The sequence below is a fragment of the Molossus molossus genome, unplaced genomic scaffold (assembly GCF_014108415.1).
Source record: "Molossus molossus isolate mMolMol1 unplaced genomic scaffold, mMolMol1.p scaffold_m16_p_5, whole genome shotgun sequence".
In the NCBI taxonomy this organism is placed as follows: domain Eukaryota; kingdom Metazoa; phylum Chordata; class Mammalia; order Chiroptera; family Molossidae; genus Molossus; species Molossus molossus.
Window position 1 is genome coordinate 168,277 of NW_023425388.1, and position 5,532 is coordinate 173,808.

Genomic DNA, 5,532 nt, shown 5'->3' on the forward strand with positions numbered 1-5,532 from the left:
CCACAGCAGTTATTTAAAAAAATTAACTTCAAAAGATCCTCACCTGAGCCCTGGGCAGTTTGGCTCAGTGGTTTGAGCGTCTGCCCGAGGACCAACAAATCTTGGGTTTGATTCTGGTCAAGGGCACAGACCTTGGTTTCATTTTGTCCCCGGCCCTGGTCGGGGTCGTGTGGGAGGCAACCAGGCGATGTGTCCCTCTCACGTCGATGTTTCTCTCTCTCTCTCTCTCTCTCTCTCTCTCTCTCCCAGTCTATCTAATATTTTTAAATAAGTTATTTCTACCAGGATTTTCATTAGGGTCAGTCATTAGTCTCAGGGAAGAGAATTAGGGAAGGATCTATTTATGTGGTGGTTGGTAGAGCAATTGCATTTCTCTTTTTTTTTTAATCCTCACCCACTGACTTTTTTTTTTTTTTTTCTTGCATTTATCTTCAGACAGAGCGGGAGGGAGAGAGGGAGAAACATCAATGTGAGAGAGACACATCGACTGGTTGCCACCCACAAAACTGCAACCGGGGCCGGGGACAAACTGCAACCGAGGTGCGTGCCCTTAGCGGGAACCGAACCTGGGAATCTCCAGTCCGTGGGCCGACGCTCCAACCGCTGAGCCAAACCCCAGGGCAGCACCTTCTCTTTACTGTTTAGCTGCCTTATTCTGTTCCGTGACAGATGCCCCCCTTCTGACTCTCCCGAGGTGAAGCCCCACCCGGAATCCTGATCAAGGAGCAGGGTTACGGCCAGGAGAATCCTTTCCAGGGGTTGTTTTCTTCCCCTCCATCATCACACGGGGATTTCTGACAGTTTAGGAAAATATGATCTAAGAACAGCTAGAAACTTTCCAAGATGAAAAAGGAAATTTCTTTAGAAATAAGAGACACAGAGGAATATGTTTAGGAAAACGTAATAATACACAGTCACTTATCTCAAGACGACTCTCAAGTTTTACCAGTTCCAGAGGAAATGAGGAAAAGCAGTTAGCAAGAAAAACGCCTGTCTCCAGACTCACTGCTTTCTCTCACGTGAGTGTGGGGGACTGTTGGGCCCTAGGCGGGGCCTTTCGGACAGAGAATTGTAAGATGAAGCCGCTCACTCCCATAATTTCTCACACAGCTCGAACAAGAGCAGGTGAGGGGTGGCAGCCCCCAGCCCGACCTGCTAACAGGAGCAGCTGGTGACAGAACAGACAGACAGACAGATAGACACTCATACCGGAGACTCGAAGAACCAGAGAAGCATCACCGGGGCCACTTAGTGAGGCCACAGCCTGTCTCTGTGCAGTGCAGGTAAGATGCTCACGGGTGTGATCAAAATCAACAAGGATTGTTGCATCTTTCTAGGTGGTCTTTGAACATGTCAGATACACTTAAAGTCTCTCAAAAATGATTTACTTTAAAAACCATGTCTTTGTTCTTGACGGGAGGGAGCTTCAGTGACCTGAAAAATCCATTTATGGAGAAGACCTCACTTCTCTGAGACTACATAGGACCCAGGGCCACTGTATTCAGCATTCGCTGACAGCCAGCGACATGGCCACCGTGTTCTCTGAGGCAGCGTGTGCTGGCTTTGAGGCAGGATCACAACTCACACGCTCTGTGGAAGCAACGGAGGCGGCACGTTACTTCCACCCAAGCGCCCAGGCTCAGATCTCTGCAGCTCCCGTGGGCTGCGGGGCGTGGTGAGGGGTCTCGCTGGCCCCGCCCTCCTCCAGGCCCTTCCTGTGAGACTCGCTGCGGCCCTGCGGCCCTGTGTCCACAGAAAGCAGCAGAGAGAAGCGAACCCTGGACACCTCTTAGCTGACGCTGCTGTTGGCGCCTCTGGGCGACACGGGGAAGGTCAGCTGCCTGCTGGTCAAGGTGCTGATTGAAGCCCTGGGAAGCTGGTTCTTTCCCTTAATACAAACCCATTTCCAGCCAAGTCACTTAGGACCGTTTGAAAACTGACTCTAAATAGCATGTGATATCCTGGGGAGAAAATAAACCATGATTTAGTGAACTAGATGACCCACGGAGTAAGGATGCTTTACATGGTGTTCTCAGGGAGGGGAGGTGTGGGAGTCGACGCGGCCGGGAAGGAGCCCGACGCACCTGTGAATTCTCCCGAAGCCGCTCCCGGCTCAGGGCTCAGGGTGCTCCCGGCTCAGAGTCCTGCCGGCTCAGGGTGCCCCCGGCTCAGGGTGCCCCCGGCTCAGGGTGCTGCCAGCTCAGGGCTCAGGGTGCCCCCGGCTCAGGGTGCCCCCGGCTCAGGGTGCTGCCAGCTCAGGGCTCAGGGTGCCCCCGGCTCAGGGCTCAGGGTGCTCCCGGCTCAGGGCTCAGGGTGCCCCCGGCTCAGGGCTCAGGGTGCTCCCGGCTCAGGGTGCTCCCGGCTCAGGGTGCTCCCGGCTCAGGGCTCAGGGTGCCCCCGGCTCAGGGTGCTCCCGGCTCAGGGTGCTCCCGGCTCAGGGCTCAGGGTGCCCCCGGCTCAGGGTGCCCCCGGCTCAGGGTGCTGCCAGCTCAGGGCTCAGGGTGCCCCCGGCTCAGGGCTCAGGGTGCCCCCGGCTCAGGGCTCAGGGTGCTCCCGGCTCAGGGCTCAGGGTGCCCCGGCTCAGGGCTCAGGGTGCCCCGGCTCAGGGCTCAGGGGCCCCGGCTCAGGGCTCAGGGGGCCCCCGGCTCAGGGCTCGAGGGTGCCCCCGGCTCAGGGCTCAGGGTGCCCCCGGCTCAGGGCTCAGGGTGCCCCCGCTCAGGGCCCGGCTCAGGGCTCAGGGTGCCCCCCGGCTCAGGGAATCAGGGTGCCCCGGCTCAGGGCTCAGGGTGCTCCCGGCTCAGGGCTCAGGGTGCCCCCGGCTCAGGGCTCAGGGTGCCCCCGGCTCAGGGCTCAGGGTGCCCCCGGCTCAGGGCTCAGGGTGCTCCCGGCTCAGGGCTCAGGGTGCCCCCGGCTCAGGGCTCAGGGTGCTCCCGGCTCAGGGTGCTCCCGGCTCAGGGTGCTCCCGGCTCAGGGCTCAGGGTGCCCCCAGCTCAGGGCTCAGGGTGCCCCCGGCTCAGGGCTCAGGGTGCTCCCGGCTCAGGGCTCAGGGTGCCCCCGGCTCAGGGTTCAGGGTGCTCCCGGCTCAAGGTGCTCCCGGCTCAGGGTGCTCCCGGCTCAGGGTGCTCCCGGCTCAGGGCTCAGGGTGCTCCCAGCTCAGGGCTCAGGGTGCCCCCGGCTCAGGGTGCTCCCGGCTCAGGGCTCAGGGTGCCCCCGGCTCAGGGCTCAGGGTGCCCCCGGCTCAGGGTGCTGCCAGCTCAGGGCTCAGGGTGCCCCCGGCTCAGGGCTCAGGGTGCCCCCGGCTCAGGGTGCTGCCAGCTCAGGGCTCAGGGTGCCCCCGGCTCAGGGTGCTGCCAGCTCAGGGCTCAGGGTGCCCCAGGCTCAGGGCTCAGGGTGCTCCCGGCTCAGGGCTCAGGGTGCCCCCGGCTCAGGGCTCAGGGTGCTCCCGGCTCAGGGCTCAGGGTGCCCCCAGCTCAGGGCTCAGGGTGCTCCCGGCTCAGGGCTCAGGGTGCCCCCAGCTCCGGGCTCAGGGTGCCCCCGGCTCAGGGCTAGGGTGCTCCCAGCTCAGGGCTCAGGGTGCCCCCGGCTCAGGGCTCAGGGTGCTCCCGGCTCAGGGCTCAGGGTGCCCCCAGCTCAGGGCTCAGGGTGCTCCCTGCTCAGGGCTCAGGGTGCCCCCAGCTCAGGGCTCAGGGTGCCCCCGGCTCAGGGCTAGGGTGCTCCCGGCTCAGGGCTCAGGGTGCCCCCGGCTCAGGGCTCAGGGTGCCCCCGGCTCAGGGCTAGGGTGCTCCCGGCTCAGGGCTCAGGGTGCCCCCAGCTCAGGGCTCAGGGTGCTCCCGGCTCAGGGCTCAGGGTGCTCCCAGCTCAGGGCTCAGGGTGCCCCCGGCTCAGGGTGCTCCCGGCTCAGGGCTCAGGGTGCTCCCGGCTCAGGGCTCAGGGTGCCCCCGGCTCAGGGTGCTGCCAGCTCAGGGCTCAGGGTGCCCCCGGCTCAGGGTGCTCCCGGCTCAGGGCTCAGGGTGCTCCCGGCTCAGGGCTCAGGGTGCCCCCAGCTCAGGGCTCAGGGTGCTCCCGGCTCAGGGCTCAGGATGCTCCCGGCTCAGGGCTCAGGGTGCCCCCAGCTCAGGGCTCAGGGTGCTCCCGGCTCAGGGCTCAGGGTGCCCCCGGCTCAGGGTGCTCCCGGCTCAGGGCTCAGGGTGCCCCCAGCTCAGGGCTCAGGGTGCTCCCGGCTCAGGGCTCAGGGTGCTCCCGGCTCAGGGTACTCCCGGCTCAGGGTGCTCCCGGCTCAGGGCTCAGGGTGCTCCCAGCTCAGGGTGCTCCCAGCTCAGGGCTCAGGGTGCCCCCAGCTCAGGGCTCAGGGTGCCCCCAGCTCAGGGCTCAGGGTGCTCCCGGCTCAGGGCTCAGGGTGCCCCCAGCTCAGGGCTCAGGGTGCCCCCGGCTCAGGGCTCAGGATGCTCCCGGCTCAGGGTGCTCCCGGCTCAGGGCTCAGGGTGCTCCCGGCTCAGGGCTCAGGGTGCTCCCGGCTCAGGGCTCAGGGTGCCCCCAGCTCAGGGCTCAGGGTGCTCCCGGCTCAGGGCTCAGGGTGCTCCCGGCTCAGGGCTCAGGGTGCCCCCAGCTCAGGGCTCAGGGTGCCCCCGGCTCAGGGCTCAGGGTGCCCCCGGCTCAGGGTGCTCCCGGCTCAGGGCTCAGGGTGCTCCCGGCTCAGGGTGCCCCCAGCTCAGGGTCCTGCCGGCTCAGGGTGCTCCCGGCTCAGGGTGCCCCCGGCTCAGGGTGCTCCCGGCTCAGGGCTCAGGGTGCTCCCGGCTCAGGGTGCCCCCGGCTCAGGGTGCCCCCGGCTCAGGGTGCTCCCGGCTCAGGGTGCTCCCGGCTCAGGGCTCAGGGTGCCCCCGGCTCAGGGCTCAGGATGCTCCCGGCTCAGGGTGCCCCCGGCTCAGGGTCTCCCGGCTCAGGGCTCAGGGTGCTCCCGGCTCAGGGTGCTCCCGGCTCAGGATGCTCCCGGCTCAGGGCTCAGGGTGCTCCCGGCTCAGGATGCTCCCGGCTCAGGGTGCTCCCGGCTCAGGGCTCAGGGTGCTCCCGGCTCAGGATGCTCCCGGCTCAGGGTGCTCCCGGCTCAGGGCTCAGGGTGCTCCCGGCTCAGGATGCTCCCGGCTCAGGGCTCAGGGTGCTCCCGGCTCAGGATGCTCCCGGCTCAGGGTGCTCCCGGCTCAGGGTGCCCCCGGCTCAGGGTGCTCCCGGCTCAGGGTGCTCCCAGCTCAGGGTGCTCCCGGCTCAGGGTGCCCCCGGCTCAGGGTGCTCCCAGCTCAGGGTGCTCCCAGCTCAGGGTGCTGCCCACCAGCTCTGGGCCGTGGGGAGCGTCTCACCAAGCCTGGGAGACAGCGAGTCCACCTACCGGATGGCGCTCTCGGGAAATGAGGGAGTGTTTGTGTCATTTCGCAGTGGCCATGGCCCTGGGGGGTTCCAACTTCAGATTAATTTTGCCACGGACTGGCCGCCACTTCATGGCAGACGGCCAAGATCAAGAATGCCGAGCGGTGCCGGCCC